Here is a 27,806-nt window from a genome sequence, read left to right as displayed (position 1 = left end):
CATAGGGAGCATTGGGAAGGCGGTCCCCTTGGTTGGAGCATTAGAAGGAGGGTCTAGTCAGGTAGGTGGGTATCTGGACCGTCACCCAGTCACTGCCACTTGGTTGGGTGAACCCCAGAAGCAGGCCACTCCCCATCCTCTCACGATGGGTTGTGATTCTGCTTCTGGGGGTGGTCCAGGACCCACTCTGGGTGAAGCATACCCCATAGAGCTCTCACCTCTATGGGGCTGCAGGTGTAGGACAGGCCACTCTGCCACCGTGGCTTGCACCCAGGCCCATCATGTCCTGTGGGGCGAGGGAGGGCAGGGGGGTTCGGAGCTGGTGGAGGCCAGATGTTATAAGGGAAAGAATAAATTTATAACCATTGTAAACAAGATTCCCTCTTACTTTCTCTTTTTCATTTCATTTTTTCCTACAGTATTTACTTACTACTTTTCTTTATATTTTCTTTCAATTTCTTTCTTTCTCTTTGCAAAAAAAAATCTTCTTTAATAAAAAAAAATCAAAAAAGAAAACATTAAGTTCCATCACTCACTAATAATCTGTAGAAATGACTTGAGATAATTGACATAATAATAATTGATATTTATGCATATTTTCTCTTCATTTGCAAAATGTCTTGATAGCGATAGCTCTTAACCCTGCTTCATAGTGCTTTACAGCCCTCTCTAAGTGGTTTACAGAGTCAGCCTATTGCCCCCAACAATCTGGGTCTTCATTTTACCGAACTCGGAAGGATGGAAGGCTGAGTCAACCGTGACCGGGTCAGGATCGAACTCCTGACAGTGGGCAGATTCCACCTGCAATACTACATTCTAACCACTGCACCACCATGGCTCTTTCCTCTGCACCACCACAGTGATGGAAGACATTGCAGGCAAAAGTTTTAAAGTTCAGATTTGGCAAATAGAAAAAGTCACATACTTAATGAAACTTTCCTTATTCCCCCAGAGAAGTAGAGAAGAAATACTTTGGAGATCTCAGGTGTAAAGATATCTCTTTGTGGACATTCTCTAAGAAGGTTCAGAAACAAACCATCAAGCATGGAAGTTGGCCCTGTTTTGGTGGCCGACAATGATGGCCAAGTAATTCTGGACAAGACCACAACTCACCAATCTGGTCTTCCTGTGTTGATATTTCAATCAACATATCAACATGTCTGGTAATATTGCTTAAGACAAGGGTCTTCAAACCTGGCCCTTTTATGACTTGTGGACTTCAACTCCCAGAATTCCTCAGCCACCATGTCCACAAGTCATAAAAGGGCCAAGTTTGAAGACCCCTGGTTTAAGACAATGTTTGTCAACCTTAGGAACTTGAAGATGTGTGGACTTCAGCTCCCAGATTCCTCCATCCACCATAGCTGGCAGGGAAATTCTTGGAGTTAAAATCCAGACCAGGGGTGTCAAACTGCTGGCCCATGGGCCGGAGACATCATCTAGAAGCTGCACCCACCCCATTGCCGGCAATGGCAAAACCATCCCGATACGTTGCACGATGTCACGTGATGTCGCGAGTTTGACATGTCTGGTCCAGACTCTTAAAATTGCCTAGGTTAAGAAACATTGGCTTAAGACATAAAAAAAAATAGATGATGGCAGCCTAATCTCCTGGCAAGGCTTGATCTCAGTTTACATAAATAAAGGAAAAATCCCTAACAAGCTAAAACATCTTTGACTTTTGACTGGTTCAGAAAAAAAAAGTTATTAAAACTACTTAAAACAAACATAATCCAAATACACAAAACTGATTGAGTCATAGATAATGCTGACAAAATTGAAGGCAACTAAAAGCAGTGGCTCAGTGGGTTAGGACACTGAGCTTGTCGATCAGAAGGTTGGCAGTTTGGCGGGTCGAATCCCGAGTGCCGCGTAACAGAGCGAGCGCCTGTTACTCGTCCCAGCTTCTGCCAACCTAGCAGTTCGAAAGCACATAAAAAATGCAAGTAGAAAAATAGGGACCACTATGGTGGGAAGGTAACAGCATTCCGTGCGCCTTTGGCGTCTAGTCATGCCAGCCACATGACCACGGAAGACGTCCTCGGACAAGCGCTGGCTCTTCAGCTTTGAAACGGAGATGAGCACCGGCCCCTAGAGTTGGAAAAGACTAGCACACATGTGCGGGGGAACCTTTACCTTTACCTTAAAAGCAAACTATTCTGGTTAATAAACCAGAACTAATTTTTAGTCAATCTATTTAACTCTTTGTGTCCTCAACATGCTTCTGAGTCTTCTGAGATCCTGTCTTGTCTAAACCTACGCCTTGTTCTATGTATACGTATGTCTATTTTACTTATATTTGGCATTTTTCAACAACTCTAATAATGTTTTGGGGGAGAGAGATATGTATCAAAAATTCCAGGAAAACCTAACTTTTGGTACAAAGCAAAACATTCATCTCGGTGTCAATTCACCTAGAAATTATAGGCCACCTGCAAATTTTCTAGGTTATCTTCAAGTCATAAACATGCTTCTCTCTGATCGAAATCAGTCTGACAGAAATAGTCTTCAAGCATGAAAGGTACCGGTACTTTAATTTGAATCATTGGTGGACTAATGACAATCATACAAAGTGAGAAATCGGACACAAAAAAAATCAATAGTGTATAGATCCCTTTTTTGGAGTTACCAAGTTTTCAACCCACTGTGATCAGCAACTTTGTTCAGGAAAGCTCCTAAGAGAATATCCAGAAGCAGTTTCCTTATAACTAATTTATTCAATTTATTGAGTGACTATTGATCACAACAGAAGCCGACCGGCCTCTCTAATGCCTGGTAATTGTTTTATTTTTTTTTCCTTTTTGACGGTTGAGCCATAAGATTTCTGCCTCTTGCAAAAGGTTGTGGTCACTCAGCTCCATGTGAAATAGGAAACAATTATAGTAGACCATTGCACCACCTGAACTGAGACTCTAAGTTACCTTCACGGCTGCAAGAAATCCAAATAACAACTGGGCAGTTTTCTATATCTTTTTGTTTTACTGTCTCAGGTTTGCCTGAATTTCTGTAGGAAAAATAAAGCATGTGTACTGGGAGTAAACTGGAATAAAATGAATAATAATAATAATAATAATAATAATAATAATAATAATAATAATAATAATAATAATAATAATAATAATAATAATAATAATAATAATAATAATAATAATAATAATAAGAAGAAGAAGAAGAAGAAGAAGAAGAAGAAGAAGAAGAAAAAGAAGAAGAAGAAGAAGAAGAAGAAGAAGAAGAAGAAGAAGAAGAAGAAGAAGAAGAAGAAGAAGAAGAAGAAGAAGAAGTTGGAAGGGACCTTGGAGGTCATCTAGTCCAACCCCCTGCTCAGGCAGGAAACCTTATACCATTTCAGACAAATGAGTGTCCAGTCTCTTCTTTAAAATGTCCACTGTTGGAGCATTCACCACTTCTGGAGGCAGGTTGTTCCACTGGTTAATTGTTCTAACTGTCAGGAAGTTTCTCCTTAGTTCTAGGTTGCTTCTCTCCTTGACTAGTTTCCATCCGTCGCTTCTTTTCCTGCTTTCAGGTGCTTTGGAGAATAGCTTGACTCTTTCTTCTTTGTGGCAGCCCCTGAGATACTGGAACACTGCTATCATGTCACCCCTCACCCTTCTCTTCGTTAAACTACACATACCCAATTCCAGCAACCGTTCCCTATATGTTTTAGCCTCCAGTCCCCCAATCATCTTTGTTGCTCTTCTCTGTACTCTTTCTAGAGTCTTGACATCTTTTTTACATCGTGGGGACCAAAATTGGATGCAGTATTCCAGGTGTGGCCTTACCAAGGCATTGTAAAGTGGTATTAGTACTTCACGTGATCTTGATTCTATCCCTCTGTTAATGCAGCCTAGCACTGTGTTGGCTTTTTTGGCAGATGCAGCACACTGCTGGCTCATATTGAAGTGATTGTCCACTAGGACTCCGAGATCTCTCCCACAGTTACTACTATCGAGCAAGGTACCACCTATACTATACCTATGCATTTGATTTTTCCTGCCTAAATGTAGAACCTTACTTTTTTCACCATTGAATTTCATTTTTTTAGATAGCGCCCAATGTTCGAGTCTCTCCAGATCCTCCTGTATTTTAAGCCTATCTTCTGGAGTGTTGGCTATTCCTGCCAGCTTGGTGTCATCTGCAAATTTGATGAGTTCCCCATCTATCCCCTCATCCAAATCATTGATGAAGATGTTGAAGTGCACTGGGCCCAGAACAGAGCCCTGGGGCACCCCACTACACACTTCCTTCCATGTAGATGCGGTTCCATTGAGGACCACATGCTGAGTACGGCCTGTCAGCCAGCTACGAATCCATCTGGTGGTTATGCTATCTAACCCACATTTAAGAATAGGGTTTACTCTCACACACACACACACACACACACACACACACACACACACACACATTTATGTTTAAATAGAGGCAATTTAATGTGCTCGACCCCATACAATATGTCCACCCAAATTCTACTACTACTTCCTTTCACACAACTTACCCAAAATTGAATTTCCACATTTCATCTTCTGAGAGGCTCTTTGCACTAATTTCCATTTGCTTTATTCTATGTAGATTAACTACACTTAAGACACAGAACTAAAGGACTCCAAACACTTTATCACATCATTTATTTTTGTCTTATTGCAAAGACCTCAAGGAAGAAGAAGAAGAAGAAAAAATGATCTTCTCAAATTCCATCAATTATTTCAGACATTGCCTTCCAGACATGTCTTATAGTCACAATAGATTTGAGATAATTATGCTCTTTAGCATCAGTTAAATATCTGTTTAAAATGCAAATGTTGGTGGGGTTGAACTGATCATGTACAGAAAAGTCCTTCCATAAATGAGGAGAGAGAGAGGGAGAGGGGGAAGGAAGGAAGGAAGGAAGGAAGGAAGGAAGGAAGGAAGGGAGGGAGGGAGGGAGGGAGGGAGGGAGGGAGGGAGGAAGGAAGGAAGGAAGGAAGGAAGGAAGGAAGGAAGGAAGGAAGGAAGGAAGGAAGGAAGGAAGGAAGGAGAAGGAAGGATTTGGTTTGCTTTGCCTTCTGCTTGTGTGATGTTGGCATTTATGTTATGACTTAACATGCTTGTTTGAAGTCTATCATAATTGTAATATCATTGTGAAGTACAACGAAGAAAGGGTGGTTGATTAAGTCAAATGAACTAAAATAGAAAAGCCGATTTACATGTTTGAAAGTTCTATTAGCAACAAAATAATTAGAGAGAAAAAAGAGAATTGACACATTCCAGCTTGGTAAACATCTGTTCCTGATATTCTTGTATATTTTGTGTCATAGAATGCTGATTTTCTCTATATCTGTCTATGTCTTTTTCTCTGAATAATTCAGTAAGCTGGTGCAGCCTACAATCTATAGGAACTGGGCATAGCTAGCCTAGTGAAGAGAAGGACCAAGGGAGACATGATAACAGTCTTCCAATATTTGAGGGGCTGTCACAGAAAGGAGCGGGGGAGGTCAACCTATTTTCCAAAGCAGATGAAGGCCAGACAAGGAATAATGGATGGAAAGTGATCAAGGAGAGATTCAACCTGGGAATAAGGAGAAATTTCCTGACAGTGAGAACAATCAACCAATGGAACAGACTGCCTTCAGATGTTGTTGGTGCTTCATCACTGGAGGCTTTCAAGAAGAGACTGGGCTGCCACCTGTCTGAAATGGTGTAGGGACTCCTGCTTGGGCAGGGGGTTGGAGTAGATGACCTACAAGGTCCTGTTCTATTCTATTCTATTCTATTCTATTCTATTCTATTCTATTCTATTCTATTCTATTCTATTCTATTCTATTCTATTCTATTCTATTCTATTCTATTCTATTCTATTCTATTCTATTCTATTCTATTCTATTCTATTCTATTCTTATTCTATTCTATTCTCCTGTGGTCTTTGAAAAGGTTGTCTATCATTTCCGTGAGCAAATGAACTCATTTCTGATGTATAACCATTAGGAGTAAGAAAACTAAGCGCAGCAAAAATTTTGGTTTAATTTTGTTTCTGTTTTTAAGGTGGCTCAGCTTTGGTGGGAGTCCCTTCCCAGAAGACATCTCAGGTGCTTTAGAAGCTGGCAAGCTATTTGAGGGGTTCTTACAAAGACAAAGGAGGTCAAACTATTTGCCAAAGCACCAAAAGACAAGAAACATCAGATGGAAACTAACCAAGCACAAAAGCAACCTAGAACTAAGGAGAAACTTAATAATAGCGAGAGCAATCAACCAGTGGGACAGCTTGACTTCGGAGGTTGTGGATGCTCCATCTCTGGAGGCTTTCAAAAAGCAAGTGGACAACCATTTGTTTGAAATGGCATAGAATCTCCTGCTCAGGCAGGGGATGGACTAGAAGACCTCTGAGGTCCCTTCCAACTCTATTATTCTATGTTCTAATTTTTCTATTTGACAGATGGGGGACCTGATAACTTTAATGTTTTTACTGATGTGTGTGTGTGTGTGTGTGTGTGTGTGTGTGAGAGAGAGAGAGAGAGAGAGAGAGAGAGAGAGAGAGAGAGAGAGAGAGAGAGAGAGAGAGAGAGAGAGAGAGAGAGAGAGAGAGAGAAAGGGAGAGAGATCACTTCTTTATAAATAATATGAATATTACTGTAAACCACAGCCCTTCGGGGAGTGATTTGTTGTCTATAAATATATAAATGAATAAATATTCCCTTAAGTATTCAACCTAAATGTGCAGGCAGTTACAGCACAAACCACATTTTATATGGGTTTTTTTAAAGTGCCCTTTAAAATATGAACAGTCACTATTTGAAATGAGATTAAGGCTATAGCATGTGAATAAATTTATTACCTAGCACAGTATGCCTCCCCCTTTTGCCAAAACACGCAACTCACTTTTTTTTTTTTTTACTAAGGAACGAACCTAAGGTGCTTTGAAATTCAAAAGGATGGTGAGGCAATGCAGTTGATATTCCTTATTAGCACAACTCTACTGGAGCAAAAATATGCTTTTTATTTGCTTGTGTACTTCTTGATTGTGTTATTACATTTGCACTGGCAGCTGTCCGGTGAATATAGTGCAGACAACTTGGAGCATTTTCCAAATAGCTACACATAGGCGAGCTCGAGACGGATTCAATAGTTTTGTGTCTAACATACTTCACAAAAGTCCTTTCAGTTTGATTCTAAAAGATGGCTTTCCCACCAATTTCCTCTGATTCAGCCAACTATGAGAATGAGAAATCTTGAGAGAAAAAAAAATCTCCTGTTTCCCAGGGTATCCTTCAGAGCCTCTTTTGTGGAGGTGTCTGTCTGTCTGTCTGTCTGTCTGTCTGTCTGTCTGTCCGTCCGTCCGTCTGTCCACCCACTCACCCACCCACACACCTACCTACCCACCTATCTGCCTGTCTGTCTATCTATCTATCTATCTATCTATCTATCTATCTATCTATCTATCTATCTATCTATCTATCTATCTATCTATCTATCATCGTCTGTCTGTCTGTCTGTCTGTCTGTCTGTCTGTCTATCTATCTATCTATCATCGTCTGTCTGTCTGTCTGTCTGTCTGTCTGTCTATCTATCTATCATCTATCTGTCTGTCTGTCTGTCTGTCTGTCTATCTATCTATCATCTGTCTGTCTGTCTGTCTGTCTGTCTGTCTGTCTATCTATCTATCTATCTATCTATCTATCTATCTATCATCTGTCTGTCTGTCTGTCTATCTATCTATCTATCTATCTATCTATCTATCTATCTATCATCTGTCTGTCTGTCTGTCTGTCTATCTATCTATCTATCATCTGTCTGTCTGTCTGTCTGTCTGTCTATCATCTGTCTGTCTGTCTGTCTATCTATCTATCTATCTATCTATCTATCTATCTATCATCTGTCTGTCTGTCTATCTATCTATCTATCTGTCATCTGTCTGTCTGTCTGTCTGTCTGTCTGTCTGTCTATCTATCTATCTATCTATCATCTGTCTGTCTGTCTGTCTGTCTATCTTTCTATCTATCTATCTATCTATCTATCTATCTATCTATCTATCTATCTATCTATCTATCTGTCATCTATCTATCAGAATGAATGGTTAGAAGCCCTTGAGAAATACTTTCAAAGCAACAATACCATAAATTTCAGTCTACTTGCTAGGTGTTGCTTCTAAAGATTCTTCCAACAATACCTCTAGCTTAATGAAAAGAGCCAACAGAGGGAGAAACAATCACATCCTGGTCTTTTCTTAGCTAATTTGATGTTCTAACTATGGATGACATGATTTGCTTAGAACCATCCCATTTTTTTTCTCTCACATAGACGACAGTCACTCAATCTATTTCACATGATGTCAGCATGTCTCCAGAAAGTGATAAATTAAATTAGTGATCCTGAATTGTTTGCTACCTTGACTATTATGTTGCTGGTTCAATGATACCGAGAATTTAAGACCGCAATCTTCTTTTTTCCCCCTCTCTAATAGCACAAAATCTACAAAGACTACCCAATAAAAAAAAGATTAAAAGATTAAGGATTCTTTTCCACAAGTTCAGATTGTCTAAAATTCATTCATTTATTTATTTTAAAAAGGAAGATTAAAAGATTAGAGATTCTGTTCCAAAGCATCAGACAATCCTGTTCATTTATTTTCTATTGAGTATGATACTTTCTAAGGTCTATTTCCCCAAATAGAATCCAGTTCCAAAGGATTAGAATGCAATCAAAGATTCCCCCTCACCCAAACTTTTAATGTGCCTTGCAAAAGTGCATCAAGAGCAAATCTGACATGAACACTGGATTTGCCCGAGGCAAACATTAGAACTTGGCTGTTCTTTTTTTTTTAACTATTTTTGTTGCATTCTCTTCTTCTTCTCTGATAACTCTTCAGAGGAAATCCAGCATCATTTGTCTGGTAATGTCTCTGTGGAATGCTTTCATTTCATCCAAAAGATATAAAACTATGTTATTTAACTTTGGTGTACTCCAGAAGCAGAGTTCCATAGTTAGAATTACAATCAAATCAATTTCTAACTTTGTCTCCAGCTGGAATGTGGTTAAATAGTCATGCTTAAAGATAAATTCTGTAATATTTTAATTGCATGCTAAACAATTAAGGGAATGGGGGGGGGAAATGTCTCTGCTTACCCAACGCAATCTAAAAAAAAATAAATCCGTTGCTGTAGGAAAAATGGATGGAGGGAAAAAAAGACATGAAAGAAAATCTTGCATCAAAGCCCAGTGTTTCAGGGGTCTTATAAAGAGCGTATGTATTGGAAATGGAAGAGGAAGGCAGCCTTAGTGACAATCTAGGAAAGCCAATGCAATGAGCCTTGGTGGAGCAGTGGGCTAATGCCTCCTTAAGTAACACCAGCTGCCTGCAATTAGTGCAGGTTCACATCCCACCAGGCTCAAGGTTGACTCAGCCTTCCATCCTTCCGAGGTAGGTAAAATGAGGACCCAGATTGTTGGGGGCAATTAAGCTGACTTTGTAATAATGCCGCTTGGGGTGTGTGTGAAAGCCCTAATAAGCAGGCATATACATAGAATGAAGGCTACTGCTAAGTTTGTAAAGCCGCCCTGAGTCTTCGGAGAAGGGCGGGATATAGATGGGATTAAAATAAAAATAAATAAATAAATTAACAGAGGAATAGAATCAAGATCCCGTGAAGTGTTAGAACCACTTTATGAGGCTTTGGTAAGACCACATTTGGAATATCGCATCCAGTTTTGGTCACCACGATATATATATATATATATATATAAAAAGATGTTGAAACTCTAGAAAGAGTGCAGAGAAGAGCAACAAAGGAGATGAGGTGGCTGGAGGCCTAAACCTATGATGATCAGTTGCAGGAATTGGATATGGCTAGTCTAGTGGGAAAAAAAAAAGATTAAGGGTGATCTGACAGCAGTGTTGCGATATTTGAGGGGCTGCCACAAAGAAGAGGGGGGCAACTTATTCTCCAAAGCATCAGAAAGCAAGACAAGAGGCAACGCATGGAAACTAACCAAGGAGAGAAGCAACCTAGAACTAAGGAGAAGTTTCCTGACAGTGAGAACAATCAACCAGGGGAACAGCTTGCCTCCAGAAGTTGTGGCTGCTCCATCACTGTAGGCTTTTAAGAAGAGAGTGGACAGCCACCTGTCTGAAATGGTATGGGGCCTCCTGTTGGATTAGAAGACCTCCAAGGTCCCTTCCAACTCTGATGCTCTATGTTCTGAGTTAGAGTGAATCTGACAGATTCCAAATATTCTCTGTCAGTATAGCCTTCAGGTCAGTTGTTGAAGCAATGAAGAAGGGAGATAAAGACCGCCGGCGGGTAACACCCAGGGGTAGGGCCTTCTCAGTGGGTGCGCCTGCCCTGTGGAACCAGCTGCCTGCGGAGCTTAGGACTGCCCCCAACCTCCGTTCATTTTGCCAGGACCTGAAGACCTGGCTCTTCGAGCTCTCTGGCCCAGGCTGAGAATTTTTTTAATTTTAATTTTAATTGGGTTTTTTATTGTTCTCAGGGTTTTATTTAATCTTTTTTAATTTGTTTTAACGTTTGTATTGACTCTCTTTTTAAATGCCCTGTAAACCGCCCTGAGTCCTTCGGGAAAGGGCGGTATATAAATCTAACTAACTAACTAACTAACTAACTAACTAACTAAATAAATAAATAAATAAATAAATAAAACTCTCTTCTTTTTCTTCAATATGGAAGTCATGATGGCCTTGGTAAGAGGAGAAGAAAACTTTCCAAAGCCAAGTTGTTACTTGTTTCTTTTCTTCTTCAGGTGGTAATTGATGAGGATGAGGATGACCATGAGGATGAGGAGGATGATAGGAAAGAGGGCAAAAGAGCAAAAGTGAACCAAATTTGAACTGAATGGCACAGAGCTGGTGGCATTCTTTTATTTTCCAAGAGTAATATTCGATTGTGCCACGCTTAATAGAATCACAAGTCAAGCATCTAAGTTGTTGGAGCCTGACGCAAGCATACCTTAGTAGCTAAGCAGCCAAGGCAATGCTGAACTGACATTTCGTGAAAATCGTAGATTTATCTACCCTTGTTATCCTTTTAATTAAGCAAGTTTCAGCTGAGTGAATATGAATGGGAAGAAAGTTGAGTAAATCTTTTGTCAAAAGACAGATTTACTACCAGGAAAAAAAAAAGCAGACATGAATAATCAGGATAACAAGAAAGTAGTTAAAATCCTGTTTGATGAGTTATTTAACAGCCATTGACTTCATGGCATTAGTCATCAAGAATTCTACTCATTTCTTAATGGGGAGGGGGAAATATCCTTTAGGAGCACATGACTTTATAAAGACGGCGTATGAACTATTAAGCCTTCTATTGAGATACATCTGGAACCACCATTTTCCTACCTTGCCTAAAGAAAAAAAAAACTTGTTGAAATATAAAAGTGTTCATAGTGTTCTCTACTAAGAAATTAAGAAAGATAAACTGGGAAAGGAACAAGGAATTACTATAGTTACCATAGGTTCTCCATGTTGTGAAAAACAGTATATGCTCAAAGAACAAGAAAAATAATCTACCTTACCTAGCTAGCTACTTACCAATCGGCCAAATTTTAATTCTACCAGCTTTCATTATTATTATTATTATTATTATTTTAAAAAAAGCATCCAACCCCAGCATGAAGCTGTTCCAGAAATGTTCTGGAACTTCCTTTCCAGTATTCATTGCCATCACCCTGAGATTCTATAAGGCAATTCAATGTATTGTTAATTCAGTGCAGTTTTGCTGAATTGCCGTTAAAGTCTACAGTCTTACCTTCTGAAAAAATGAAAAGCATAAGAAAAGGAACATGTTCCAGATATATTAGACATGGCATCAATTGATTCACATGGTTAACGTATAATCTGAGTTTGAATTTCAAATACTTTGAAAATTTGTGGACTGAGCTCAGATTATTTGATTCATTGATTCATTGATTGATTCTCATTCTCTCTCTCTCTCTCTCTCTCTCTCTCTCTCTCTCTCTCTCTCTCACACACACACACACACACACACACACACACACACACACACACACACAAATATAAGGGAGGGAGGGAAGGAGGAAGCAGTTCTGGTAATCCAAATAATGAGAGAGTGCCACTGCTATCTGCACGTAAAGGGGAAAAAATGTTATGCTTGACTGGAGTACAATTAACTCCATTATCATTCTTCTTGTTCTTATTAGTGCACCACAAAAGTGCATCACATAATAAATCCTTGGCATAATTTATTGAAGCAGATGGCACACACATTTTAGACCAGCACACACTAATGACTGTGTCATGTTTTTGTTTTTTTCATTCTCCTGGTGTCTTAAGATCATACAAATGTAATACATTTTCCTTAAACTATGAGCCTGAAAATTAAGGCACCTACTCAAGCAGCTTGGTTGAAATAGCCATGAATCCTGGGTAGGTTCATCATTTTTCTAAATCATAGACGTATTTTTTTTTCCCCTGAAGGTTCTGTCCAGTTCTTTCTGTAGTGTCAGAATAGCAATAGCACTTAGACTTATATATGGCTTTACAGCCCTCTCTAAGCAGTTTAAAGAATCAGCATATTGCCGCCAACAATCTAGGCCCTCATTTTACCAATCTTGGAAGGAGGGAAGGCTGAGTCAACCTCGAGCTGGTGAGAATCGAACTGCTGCCAGTCAGCAGTATTATTTATTTATTTATTTATTTATTTATTTATTTATTTATTTATTTATTTATTTATTTATTTATTTATTTATTATTTGGATTTGTATACCGCCCCTCTCCCGAAGGACTCGGGGTGGTGTACAGGGCAATTAAAACACTATATACAACACATAATATACAAAAATTAAAATAAATTAAACCAAGTTGCCCTAAACAATAAAACACGTTCTAAAATTTAAAATTTAAAATTTAAAATCTAAAATCCCAGTCCCTCAGTCCAGGCTGGCAAGTTCAAATAGCCAAGTCTTCAGGTCGCGGCGGAAAGAGCGAAGGTTTGGGAGCCATCCGGAGCTCAACAGGGAGCTGATTCCAGAGGGCAGGCGCGCCCACAGAGAATGCTCTCCCCCTGGGGGCCGCCAGTCGGCATTCCCTGACCGGCGGCACCCTGAGGAGGCCCTCTCTGTGGGAGCGCACAGGACGATGGGAAGTTAACGCTGGCAAAAGGTACTCCCGTAAATAACCCGGACCCAAGCCATTTAGGGCTTTATAGGTCATCACCAGCACCTTGAATGCAGTACGGCATTCTAACCACTGCAACACCAGGGCTCTTGAAGCAAACTCAAAGGATTGCGACAATTATTCCCCATTATTCCTCTTATCAGTGGCGTTCCTACTCTCCTCTCTTTTTCTCCCCTCTTCCTTGTCTTTCGAACCAACTCTGCTAGGTTCCACAAAGGAAAGTTTTTTTTTTAAAAAAAGCAACCCTTGAGCATAGAATCAAATGCATTCATTAGGACCAAGGTTCTGAGAACCAAGTTTATTTTTTTATCAAATTGGATCTAATATTTAATGTGTTGCCTGGCTACCCGAACGAATTCACAGATATTGAAATTGAATGAAATACATTTAAAATGCAAAACTTTTTTTTTTTTTTAACTTACCGATTAAAACCAAGGAAAGTGAACTTCACTAGCAGGCAAGAAAGACAACAGGATCTGCCAGCTCTCATTAAAACAAGGATAGCAGAAACGACGCTTTAGAAAATATTATGCTTTTCATTTGCTGGCAGAATTCAGCAGTGCATTCCAAATGAGAATATTATGGCCATTCTGAGCGAGAAAAAGGTTTCTAATCTTTTACCTAACAGAATAAAATTCTTAATGAAGCAGAACCAGATGTTAAATACAGTGTAGACAAGGAGTTTGGGGCTGGAATCTGCCTATAGAAACATCTGCTGGGAGGGGGAAGAAGAGGATTAAAAAGTCAAAATGGTAGCCCAGAACCATGCAACTGAAACAGCCATGACGACATTTTTGTCTCTCAATAATAATAATAATAATAATAATAATAATAATAATAATAATAATAATAATAATAATAATAATAATAATAATAATAATAATAATAATAATAATAATAATAAGAAGAAGAAGAAGAAGAAGAAGAAGAAGAAGAAGAAGAAGAAGAAGAAGAAGAAGAAGAAGAAGAAGAAGAAGAAGAAGAAGAAGAAGAAGAAGAAGAAGAAGAAGAAGTTGGAAGGGAGCTTGGAGGTCATCTAGTCCAACCCCTTGCTCAGGCAGAAAACCCTATACCATTTCAGACAAATGGCTGTCCAGTCTCTTCTTAAAAACTTCCAGTGTTGGAGCATTCACCACTTCTGGAGGCAGGTTGTTCCACTGGTTAGTTGTTCTAACTGTGAGGAAGTTTCTCCTTAGTTCTAGGTTGCTTCTCTCCTTGACTAGTTTCCATCCATTGCTTCGTGTCCTGCTCTCAGGTGCTCTGGAGAACAGCCTGGCTCCTTCTTCTTTGGGGCAGCCCCTGAGATATTGGAACACTGCTATCATGTCACCCCTCACCCTTCTCTTCATTAAACTACACATACCCAATTCCAGCAACCGTTCCCTATATGTTTTAGCCTCCAGTCCCCCAATCATCTTTGTTGCTCTTCTCTGTACTCTTTCTAGAGTCTCGACATCTTTTTTACATTGTGGTGATGTAAAAGATACACATGTCTTCATCCAGACTATTTAAGGCAAAAAAGACACCCAACTTTATGAAGGAGGTCCTGATTTCACGAAGTATGGTCATACATGATGATGAAGCCTCTTGAGATACCTTATGGCAAGAAGGAATGGCAAACCCTGGGGGGGGAGTGGAGTAAAAAGGGGGATCAGCCTAGAATCCCTATGTAGCCGCAAACAAAATAAGACCAACCACCCTTGTGCTGTTGACCTTTATCTAACTTGAACCAGGAGGTAACCCTTAGTTGAGAAGTTTCCTGTGTATAGGCTTTTAGCAATAAATCAACTTAACTGAACCTTCATATGTGGACTTGGTCTTTTACTCCTGACACATATTCGACCATGCAGGTATACTTAAGTTCCATTTTTCTCATTCTCCTAGTTAAATTAGTGGTGTGGTGTTAAGTGGCTGTTATTATCCCACAATCTTGACTTTCTGGTGTTTTTCCTTTGATTTCATGTTTAGTGTTTCGAAATTGGTTAGGTTGCTATAGTTGTACACCACCCAGAGTCATGCTATGTGAGATGGGTGGCCATATCCATTTGCAAAAAATAATTAGTTAGTTAATTAATCACCCTAAGTTGCTTTCACAGTGTGCATCACTATAACTGTCCATGACTTTATTTAGCTCTTTTGCTACATTACGAGAGCAGAGAAGTAATAAGCTATGATAAAAGATAAAATCCTGGGTCTCTCTGTTCTCCTATATCCTGTTGAGAGTGCTCTCTTGCTGATTTTATAGCTGTATTCACAGAAAACAAATAGAGGAGGAACGAAACCCACTGAGTTTTTATGAGCCTAGCTCCCTTTATGAAATTATAAAATCTTTCAGCAGATAAGAAGTCTAAACGAGGAAGGACAACCACAAGCACATCCATGTTTCCTCTGTTAGAAGGTTGCTAGCTGAAGATCAAATGAGAAAAGTAATATTTGCTTGCCAGGTAGTTCATCCTTTTCCCCCCCCTTAATCTTTTCAAAACAAGAGAGGACATTATTTATCTAACTCTTTTTTAGGGGTGGGCAAGGACACTTAGATCCAAAGTGTTTCCAAAGTGACTGCTTGGAAAGAGTGGGACTTTAAAAGCACCAATACACAAGAGCTAATGTAAACTTTCTTTTTACGACCCAGTAATTCCTTAATTTGGGGTAGAGTTGGGGCAACTGGATGGAGCTAAGCGTTGACTGGTCAAATGCCCTTCCTGAAATCATGTGGAGTTCACAGCAGATATTTTGTGTGTGTGTGTGTGCCCTAGGAGAGAAACATCTCCCACTACCTAGGATTGAACTCTCAACCTTCCGAGTGAGAGGCGAGCATCTTCACCACTAGGCCACCAAGCTGCTCTTATGAATATGTGAATCCACAAGTATTCATATATACACAACATACCCAGATGCAGTTCCCCATCCCCTTGCTTAATAATCATGCATAGGCATAATCATAGATATAACAAGGCGATGAGATGTAAGAAATACAACATTGCTCCTGAGTAGACCATCTTTGAACTTAGAATAATTTTGCCATTACAAGATAAACAATCTGCTTTCTGCTCATATCCATAAGGAGAGCCTCTCCATCCTTGTTTCCTGCTTCCCTTTCTTCCCAGATGGTATTTGATTGGTCCATGTAGTCTTGTCCATCTGGCAACACATTTAATGTTTACTTTCAGAGGGCTCTGCCTTTTCGTAGTAAGCCACTTCCTGATTCTGCATGCAAAACTTACTCTTGTTCAAAGGGAATGAATGGCTCCAGCTTAGCTGCTAAGCTGACGGCTGAATTAAACACTACTTCACTCTGTCGCATTAGTTATATTGTTCTATAGGCAATAACCATTTGTTAGGATACAGCAGGGGTGTCAAATGGGCTGGATGCGTCACAACAAAACCACGCCCACCCCATTGCCAGCAATGGGTAAAAAGCTCCGATACGTCGCGTAACGTCACGTGACATCGTGAGTTTGATGTGTCTGCTCTACAGCATACATTTACGTTTCACTGTGAAACTCCTTCATGGTTTTGAAAAGTAATTTGAGAAACTATTTTCACCTCCTCTTCCTTCTCCGCCTCTTTTTCATCTCCTTCCTACTGCCTCCTCCTCCTCCTGTTAATTCTCTTTTTTTCTCTGAAGCAGGGGTATCAAACTGGCAATGTCATGTGATGTGTCGTGACGTATCATGGATTTTTTGCCATTGCTGGCAGTGGGGTGGGTGCAGTTTTGCTATCATGCATCCAGCCCATGGGCCAGCAATTTGTCACTCCTGCTCTAAAGTTTAAAGCTATCTTTAGAATAAATTAAGAATTCGCTTAGGAACTAACAAAGCCAAAGCCTGAATTACAGCTGAGCCTCTAGAATTACATTTTTAGAAAAACATTTTTCAATGTAATCAATATTAATCAGGACTTGTAATAAAGAAAGCAGAGTTAAAATGATATCTATCTATCTATCTATCTATCTATCTATCTATCTATCTATCTATCTATCTATCTATCTATCATCATCATCATCATCATCATCATCATCATCATCTATCATTATTATCTATCATCATCTATCTATCTATCTATCTATCTATCTATCTATCTATCTATCTATCTATCTATCTCTCTATCATCATCATCATCATCATCATCTATCCTATCTATCTATCTATCTATCTATCTATCTATCTATCTATCTATCTATCTATCTATCTATCACCTCCATGTGTATATATGTATCTCCATTTTCAGGTGGAGAATAGTCCTTCATTGAAGATAACAGTAAATCCTTTGGTCATAAAAATCCTGCTGCAAGGAAGCTAACAAGGCCTGGCCAACTTATGTGCCTTCATGTTGAACATAGTTCCCCATCCATGTATGATAACCAGAGAGGTCCTGACATCTTTGTTATCTTTGCTGTTGATTTGATGCCACACCATCAGATATCCTGCAAAAGGATGGGTTTTTGAGGAGAAAATTTCAATGTCATCTGTAAACCTAAATCTTGGATTTAACAGACCTTCCATTGCTAAAAATAGAAAAAAAATATTGCCAAGTAGAACCACTGAACAGACTTTCCATTGCTAAATAGAACAACTCACCCCTAGTAATTCTACTAAGCTGATTAAAAATTGTCTCCTTCAAAATATTTTGCATGTACGGGAATCTCTCTTTTGATTTTGACTTTCATTTATTTAAATCCGCTAATAGATAGTTCTAGTACATCTGGCCTCTTGTTTAAAGATAGATAGATAGATAGATAGATAGATAGATAGATAGATAGATAGATAGATGATAGATAGATAGATAGATAGATAGATAGATAGATAGATAGATAGACAGACAGACAGACAGACAGACAGACAGACAGACAGACAGAGAGATAGAGATAGATAGATAATAGACAGATAGATAATCCTCTGGCTGATCTCTGCCCACCAGGTTTCCGGGTGCTACACCGGCCTCGGGCTCAGGGTAGGGGTGGGGGAGTGGCTGTTGTTATGAGGGAGACCTTAGCTCCGCGGGAGGCCACCGTTCCGCAGATAGTCGGTTGTGAGTCTCTCTTCTTGAGATGCGGCCCTGGTGCGCAGTTGGGCTTGCTGCTGGTGTACCTTTCACCTAGTCACGCAGCAGCAGCCCTGCCTGAGCTTCTCGATGTCCTCTCTGGGTTGGTGGTTGAGTTCCCGAAACTTATAGTTTTGGGGGACTTCAATCTACCATCTCTGGGAGGATCATCTGAGTTGGCTCGGGAGTTCATGGCTTCCATGACGGCCATGGACCTGACGCAAGTAATTTCAGGACCGACTCATGAGGGAGGCCACACCCTTGACCTAGTTTTCTTATCTGGGCGGTGGTTAGATGATCTTGGTGGGGGCTCCCCAATTATTACGCCCCTGTCATGGACCGATCATCATCTCCTGCGGCTGGTCTTCCGTTTTGCCACCCCCCGCCGTGGGTGTGTGGAACCAGTTAGATGGTACCGCCCCAGACGCTTAATGGACCCCGCGAGATTCCAGGCAGCGCTGGGGTCCCCACCTGCCTCCCCCACTCACAGCTCGGCAGATGCCTTAGTGGAAGCTTGGGAAAGGGCAGCCACTGAGGCTCTTGACCGAGTTGTACCCTTGCGGCCCCTGACCCGATGCAGATCCCGTCGAGCTCCATGGTTCTCCGCGGAGCTCCGGGAGATGAAGCGCCGGAGACGGGGCCTAGAGAGCGGTTGGAGGTCCAGCCGATCCGAATCCGACCGATTGCGACTAAGAACCCATATTAGGTCTTATCTCGCTGCGATAAGGGTGGCGAGGTCTAATCACTTCGCTACCCTTATCGCGTCCGCAGATAATCGCCCGGCCGCTCTGTTTAGGGTGACTCGCTCCCTCCTTAATCAGGAGGCGAGGGAGGAACCCTTGCAGGGTCGTGCCGAGGAGTTTAACAATTATCTGTCGGACAAAATCACTCGGATTCGGACCGGTCTGGACTCCGACTGGGCAGAGTCTGGCGATCAGGACGCGGGTGGTCTTGTCGATATCACTTGGGAGGAGTTTGATTCTGTGACTCCGGAGGAAGTGGACAGGATTATGGGGAGACTGAGCTCCACCACATGTTTATTGGACCCGTGCCCTTCCTGGCTGACTTATGCAGCCCGGGAGAGGACACGCAGCTGGTTCCAGGCAGTTATATCAGCTTCTTTGAGTGAGGGTAGCTTCCCTGCCGTCTTGAAAGAGGCGGTGGTGAGGCCCCTCCTCAAGAAGCCTGCCTTGGACCCAGCTGTATTGAACAACTTTCGTCCGGTCTCCAACCTTCGCTTTCTTGCGAAGGTTGTTGAGAGTGTGGTGGCGCACCAGCTCCCTTTGGTCCTGGATGAAGCGGATTATCTAGACCCGTACCAATCGGGTTTCAGGCCCGGGCACAGCACGGAGACGGCATTGGTCGCGCTGGTGAATGATCTCTGGAGGGCTCGGGACAGGGGTCATTCCTCTGTTCTAGTCCTATTGGACCTCTCAGCGGCTTTCGATACCATCGACCATGGTATCCTGCTGCGGCGTCTCAGGGGATTGGGAGTGGGAGGCACGGTTTTACAGTGGTTCTCCTCCTATCTCCAGGGACGCTCGCAGTCGGTGTTGACAGGAGGGCAGAGGTCGACCGCGAGGTCTCTCGTTTGTGGAGTTCCTCAGGGGTCGGTCCTCTCGCCTCTCCTGTTCAACATCTATATGAAACCGCTGGGTGAGATCATTCGTGGCTTTGGAGTTGGGTATCATCAGTACGCTGATGATACCCAGCTTTTTCTTTCTACCCCAAACCACCCCAGTGATGCCCTCAACGTGATGTCCCGTTGCCTGGAGGCGGTTCGGGTCTGGATGGGGAGGAACAGACTTCAACTCAACCCCGACAAGACCGAGTGGCTTTGCATACCTTCATCCCGGGTCTATTCGGATATTCCATCTCTTTCTATGGGGGGTGAATTATTACCCCCCGTAGATAGGGCTCGCAACTTGGGAGTCCTCCTAGATTCGCGGCTTACCTTGGAAGATCACATGGTGGCCGTGACTAGGGGGGCTTTCGCCCAGGTTCGCCTGGTGCGCCAGTTGCGGCCCTATCTAAGCCGGGATGATTTATGCACGGTCACTCACGCGCTCGTGACCTCTCGTCTAGACTACTGCAACGCCCTCTACATGGGGCTTCCCTTGAGGACCACCCGGAGGCTCCAACTGGTACAGAATGCAGCCGCGAGAGTTGTGTTGGGAGTTTCCCGATACTCCCACGTGACACCTCTGCTCCGTGAGCTGCATTGGTTGCCAGTTGTCTTCCGGGTGAGATTCAAGGTGCTAGTAATGGCGTTCAAAGCCCTCCATGGCATGGGGCCGGAGTACCTCAGGGAACATCTGCTGCCGGCATCAAGCTCCCTGCGCCCTGTGCGTTCCCACAGAGAGGGCCTCCTCAGGGTGCCACCGGTCAGAGAATGCCGTCTGGTGGCCCCCAGGGGGAGATCCTTCTCTGTGGGCGCCCCGGAGCTATGGAACCAGTTACCGGTTGAGCTCCGGACGGCGCCCGATCTGCGCTCCTTTCGCCGCGATCTGAAAACATACTTGTTCGAGCAAGCCGGCCTGGCCTGAGGGGGGATTGGTGGGGTTTTTATCATTTTTATTGGGGTTTTTATTATGTATCAATTGTATTTTAATCGGGCATGCATTTAATTATTTTTTAATTTTTGTAAATTTCTGTGTTTTATTCTTGCCCTGTACACCGCCCTGAGTCCTTCGGGAGAAGGGCGGTATAGAAATGATAATAAATTAAATTAAATTAAAATAATCATAATATTCAGTGTCCTTTCAGATTGTACTACTGGACAATCTCAATAAGGTTTGTACTTCTGCAAAAATCAGAAAGCAGCCCAAAGCCTATCAAGTCTCCAAACTGCCTTAGAATCAGTAAACTGCAGTTATGAATCTGACAAACCCAACTTGATTTGAGGATTTGAAATCAGATTCAGTTACAAGAGCAACAGAATGATCTGACTGGAATACCATGTAAGACTTTGCAAACTATACAATTCTTCTCTTCTAGCAATATGCTGTTTTCCATGCAGTATTGTAATTTCTAACAATAAGAAGGGAGGATGATCCAGGAGGAAAGGGACTCTTTCTTATAACTAACAATGAATTTGTAATAAATGCAAAACACACACTGTTCATCTCTATATTCCTAAATTTGGAGACACTTCCCAAAATGTTTCTATCTGCTTCAAAGGATATCATAGAATTGGGCTGTAATGTAATTACTTGACTCAGCCTGGCAGAAGGACATTCCCAAATTAGGAAAATGAAAAAATGATGATGATGATGATGATGATGTAAGGGACCTTGTCTAGTCCAACCCCCTGCTCAGGCAGGAAACCCTGTACCAGCGGTCTTCAAACTTGGCCCTTTTATGACTTGTGGACTTCAACTCCCAGGCTGAGGAATTCTGAGAGTTAAAGTCCACAAGTCATAAAAAGGCCAAGTTTGAAGACCCCTTCAGACAAATGGCTGTCCAGTCTCTTCTTAAAAACTTCCAATGTTGGAGCATTCACAGCTTCTGGAGGCAATCCACTGATTAATTGTTCTCACCGTCATGAAATTTCTCCTTAGTTCTAGGTTGCTTCTCTCCTTGATTAGTTTCCATCCATTGCTTCTTGTGTTGCCTTCAGTCTCATTGTTTCCATTCTTGATTTGCCATGCTAAGAATAATCCAATGATAGGCAGATTTTATGTGGTTTTTTTAAAGAACAAAATAAAGAGTAGAATGTTGACTTCATCAAATAAGTGATAGACCATGAGGATGAAAAATGTGATTTTGTGGATGAAAGTGTATTTTTCCCCTTGATTATTATTTCTATTGCATGAATATTATTCATTCATGGAATTGTTCAAAGAGAGAGGGAGAGAGAGGGAGAGAGACAGGGAAGGAAGGAAGGAAGGAAGGAAGGAAGGAAGGAAGGAAGGAAGGAAGGAAGGAAGGAAAGGAAGGAAGGAAGGAAGGAAGGAAGGAAGGAAGGAAGGAAGGAGAGGGAGGGAGGGAGGGAGGGAGGGAGGAAGAGAGGTCAATCCAAATAAAATTGGTAAAATATTGTTTCCCTCATGAAGGAAGATTATTAGATAAGAGCTAGTTCAAAAAAAAACCAGATGTATCTAAAAAATTCTGCATGAGTCCTAACCTTAACTATTCAGTCTTCACCTTGCAGAAAGCAAAAATTCTGAGTAGATCTTCCCTATCTGAAAAGCCTGATCAGGACAGTACTTAAGTTTCACCAAGGCCAGATGTCATTTTATCCTGGAGTGTAGAATCGTAATTAGTATGCAGTCTATGTTTCCCTCAAATTCCTTTAGTACATCTATGGAGTCACTTGTAAGGAGAGAGAGAAAGAAGAAAGAGGCTGGGGATGGGCAAGGAAGGCAGCAGAAACCATTTAGCCACTAAGGTTGGACATCTGCTAAGATCCCAGGATGCTTCAACAGCTATAAAGTGATGCTTTCATAGAACGCATCAGGCTGGAAGATTTATTGCAACATATTCTCCAACTAAAGCAATCTCTATAGCCAGAATGTTCTACTTACAGAGTTAGTACATGGTTCAGATTGCAAAGCTCACATAGATGCTTCTTTTTGACATTCTTTGCCCTTCACTTCTGAGTCCTGAAAGTAATCCTTCGACAGTTTAATTTACACAGCATTACACAGAGAAACCAGAAGTTCTGAGTTTGCTTGCCAACCATTTTGTTAGAGAGAGAACAAAAAGGAGAGGAGAAGATGAGCATGGTCGTATAACACTCCTACCTTAAGCAAGGGCTGGACTAGAAGACCTCTGAGGTCCCATCCAGGTTTATGAGTCTATGTTCTACCAGCAGGGTGTCAGATGTTGGCTTCTAAATGAAAGAAGAAACTCAGCTCTGTCCCACCAGTTGTTAACTTTTCAGTACTTGATTTCAGTCTCTGGAATATTGAGGGTTGAGTTTGCACTTGTCTCTGTGCTGTCAAAGAGAAGAAAGAGAACAACATTTGAAGGCTGGAATGAATGTTTCAATGGAATAGCTTAGAGACCATAAACTTCTTATTGTTATGTTTGTTTGTTTTTTAAAGGACTGTGCAAAATCGTTCTTACATGCAAGGAAGGAGGGAATCCTTTAAATCAGGGGTCTTCAAACTTGGCCCTTTTATGACTTGTGGACTTCAACTCCCAGAATTCCTTAGCCAGGCACTCTGGCTGAGGAATACTGGGAGTTGAAGTCCACAAGTCATAAAAGGGTCAGGTTTGAAGACCCCAGCTTTACATCTACCTTTACAAATTTTTCAATAATCAATGTTGATTATTGAAATAAGTGTCAATAAGGTATTATTATTTTTTTTTAAAAAAAAAACCCTTATGTTACAAGATACATACCATAAATATATCCTAGAATGGGTATGTGCTGAACATTAATAAAGCATGTCATGAAGGACATGGCAAATAAAAACCAAAATATTTATACGTATTTCCAAATTGATCTGCACCGATTAGCTTAAAGCACCACCAAACGCTAACATCCCAAATCCTATTCTATTCCTTTTATCATGATCCCAAAGGGGGGAAAATAAATAAATAGGAAATTTCATAGAGCCCATTCAGGTCTTTGCAGGATTGTTGCATTAGCAGTTGTTTGGGTATGTTATGCATAATATATGCCACTATGCATTTTCCATTCAGAGTATTTGTTTAAAACCATAGATCATTTCCAAGACTTTCAAGGTTGCTTTCATAGGCATTCCTATAAAAGTGCAATAAAAATGTAAATAAACCTGCTTGTTCAGCAACACATTTCAATTAAAAAATACAGCATCATAAAAGTCCACCTCCAGACTTCTAAAATGGATAGTGATCGTGGCAAAGGACAGAACTTGATTGCCCGTTGTTTTCCCATTCTGGAGAAACTAGTTTTTATAATGGATGTGTTCATCTTGCTTTCAAGGGACATAAATCTTTACATGATCAGGAGCCGGTAATAAAATGCCTGCTCCGCAACCCCCCCCACCCTCAATTATTCTATCAAAGATATTAATTTTCAACTTTGATATATTTTTTTATAGACCAAAATCCACACAGGCATCATTCTTTTTGTCCTTGTTTATATACAGTTGAATATTCAATCAGTTAAGAAAAATCAAAAATGCAGAATAGAAGTCATGAAAGAGATGTTTCTTCACTATGAGGAAGCATTGAGGAGAATGTCAGACCAAGAAGCCTCTGAGAACAAGGACATTCAGAATATGTTGATGATGTTGTCCATTTAGTTGAGTCTGACTCTTGCCAATTTTATAGGCCAGGTCTCTCCACATTCTCTGACCTTAAAGGTAAAGGTAAAGGTTCCCCCGCACATGCGTGCTAGTCGTTTCCAACTCTAGGGGCCGGTGCTCATCTCCGTTTCAAAGCCGAAGAGCCAGCACTTGTCCGAGGACGAGTCATGTGGCTGGCATGACTAGATGCCAAAGGCACACAGAACGCTGTTACCTTCCCACTGTAGTGGTCCCTATTTTTCTACTTGCATTTTTACATGCTTTCGAAGTGCTAGGTTGGCAGAAGCTGGGATGAGTAACAGGCGCTCACTCTGTTATGCGGCACTCGGGATTCGACCCGCCAAACTGCCGACCTTCTGATCGACAAGCTCAGCGGTCTTAACCCACTGAGCCACCGCGACCCTTTTAGACTCCCGCGTCTCTGACCTTACACTTCTTCATTTAGTTGTTCTGTGCTCTGCTTTGATAGTATCCAGCCACCATGTTCTTGGTGACTGGTTTCCTTTTACTGGTTACTCTTCCAAACATAATTGAGACACAGTTTCATGATTTTGCCTTCTAGTGAAATGTTTGGTGTTAGGTGCTCCAGTATTGCTTCTTAGTCACCTTTGCTGTTCAAAGAATATGCAGGAGCCTTCTCCAACACCACAGTTAGAAGGAGCCTATTTTCTTCCTGCTTTTTTGAGGTCCAACTTTCACAGCCATAGGTAGCTACGGAGAACACAAAAGAGTGAACTAACCTACATTGGGTTGCCAGGTGGACGCCCCTGCTATTCCATATTTGGTTCGTATTCATCATTGCTGTGTGAACCCAGTGCAATCTGATATTTTATTTCTGTCCTGTATTCATCACTTTGAGCCATCTGCGATCCCAATTCAAAACATATTGCTCTCCCACAGATACTGATAGCCGTACAGATAGGCATAAACATCAAATATGAGTTCTAAAGGTCCTAATCATTTGGGTTTTAATGGTTAACATCGATCTTACTTTGATGGTAATTGGCAGTTGGTATAAATCTTTATACTTTATAAGATTATACTTTATAATCTTTATACTTTATACTTTATAAGGGATGCGGTGGCTCAGTGGGTTAGGACGCTGAGCTTGTCAATCAGAAGGTCGGCAGTTTGGCAGGTCGAATCCCGAGTGCCGTGAAGCAGAGTGAGCGCCTGTTACTCATCCCAGCTTCTGCCAACCTAGCAGTTCGAAAGCATGTAAAAAATGCAAGTAGAAAAATAGGGACCACTACGGTGGGAAGGTAACAGCGTTCCGTGCGCCTTTGGCGTTTAGTCATGCCAGCCACTAAATTTAAAGCCTAAAATTTAAAAAGTTAAAACATTAAAACCCAATTAAAACACCTCAGTCTAGGCCCGACAGCTCAAAGAGCCAAGTTTTCAGGTCCCGGCGGAATGAGCAGAGGTCGGAGGCAATCCTAAGTTCCATTGGAAGTTGGTTCCAAAGGGCAGATGCACCCACAGAGAAGGCCCTCTCTCTAGGAGTCACCCGCTGGCAATCCTTCACCGGCGGTACCCTAAGAAGGCCCTCCCTGTATTATTATTATTATTATTATTATTATTATTATTATTATTATTATTATTATTATTATTATTATTATTATTATTATTATTATTATTATTATTATTCAGTCGGCCTGATGTTCAGACTGGCTTTGGCATTTTTGTCTACCTATCAAGTCCTTACCAAGGACCTGGAATAGGCAGATGTGGATGTTTGGTATTACAGATATCGTCGCAGGATGGAAGCAGTTCCTAGTAAGGCCGCCCTTTGCAATTGACTAATGGTGAATTTGTCAGTGCCATTGATGGTGTACAAGTGGTGCTCCAGTTGTTTTGGTATTGCACCCAAGGCGCCTATTACTATTGGTACTACCCTTGCTTGCCTTTGCCACAGTCTTTCTATTTCTATTTGTAGGTCTTTGTATTTTGTTATCTTCTCCAGTTCTTTCTCATCTATTCTGCTGTCTCCAGGCCCTGCCATGTCCACTATCCAGACATTTTTGTCTTTCTTATTGACAGTTGTTAAGTCCGGGGTGTTATGTTGCAGATGCTTGTCTGTTTGAATTCTGAAGTTCCAGAGCAGTTTAACTTTATCATTTTCTATGAATTTCTCTATTTTATGATTCCACCAGTTCTTGCTTACAGGCAAATGATATTTCTTGTAGATCTTCCAATGCACCATTGTTGCTACTTTGTCATGCCGCTGCTTGTAGTCAGTCTGTGCAATCTTCTTGCATCAGCTCACCAGGTGGTCCTGTGTTTCCTCAGCTTCTTTGCATAGGTGGCACTTACTGTCTTCTGATGTCTTCTCAATTTTGATGATGATGATTGTTGTTTGTTGTTGTTGTTATTATTGATCATCGCACAGTCAGCCAGATGTTCAGACTGGATTTGGCATTTTTGTCTACCTATTGAGTCCTTACTAAGGGCCTGTTATTATTTTTATTACTATTACTGTATTATTATTATTATTTCTAAACTGAGGATAACTGAAGATGACTGAGACACCAGACAGAGCCTTGACTGCATTTCTAATTATACTGTATTTCCCAGTCACAGTATTAAAAGGGAGTGATTTTGCTTCAAACTGGTCTAACCATTTAAGCTCCCGAGTCTCCTTCTCTACTTCTGCTGAGACACCTACTCTTCAGAGTATATCTGGTGGAGCAGATTGTGCTGACAAAGCTAATGTATGCCACATCATTGATTTTAGATGCCACTTCAGAGAAACCTAATTTTAACAAATGATTTCTAGTGGAGAGAGAGAGAGAGAGAGAAAGTGCTACGTTAAGCAAAGATACTTTAGGGGATGTTCCTGTGCAAGTTCCACTGTCCCGTCAATGCATTTCTCTTGCTAAATTGATCACAGCCTCATCCAGCAAAACATACACGATCTTGAGAACCGAATCTTTATTTATTTTTATTTTTTTTAATTACATTTATATCCCGCCCTTCTCCGAAGACTCAGGGCGGCTTACAAGCTTAGCAGTAGCCTTCATTCTATGTATATACCTGCTTATTAGGGCTTTCACACACACACACCCCAAGCGGCATTATTACAAAGTCAGCTTATTGCCCCCAACAATCTGGGTCCTCATTTTACCTACCTCGGAAGGATGGAAGGCTGAGTCAACCTTGAGCCTGGTGGGATGCGAACCTGCACTAATTGCAGGCAGCTGGGGTTACCTAAGGAGGCATTAAATGGGACATAATCTTATGCAGGATTGACTTGGGAGGCCGGTGTGTGGTGTAGTTGGTTCACATAGTGTGGTGGGATGGAGGGTTTGTGGTCACTGTGCGTTGGGGGGAGAGAGCACAGGGGGAGGCTCAGCTAATCTCAATGTACACATGTTGTACTTTGACAATAAAGGTTTATTATTAGCCCA

Source organism: Vipera berus (genome assembly GCF_964194415.1).
Source record: "Vipera berus genome assembly, chromosome: 4".
NCBI lineage: Eukaryota > Metazoa > Chordata > Lepidosauria > Squamata > Viperidae > Vipera > Vipera berus.
The sequence above is the reverse complement of the archived record's forward strand: the minus strand, read 5'-3'. Positions refer to the sequence as shown.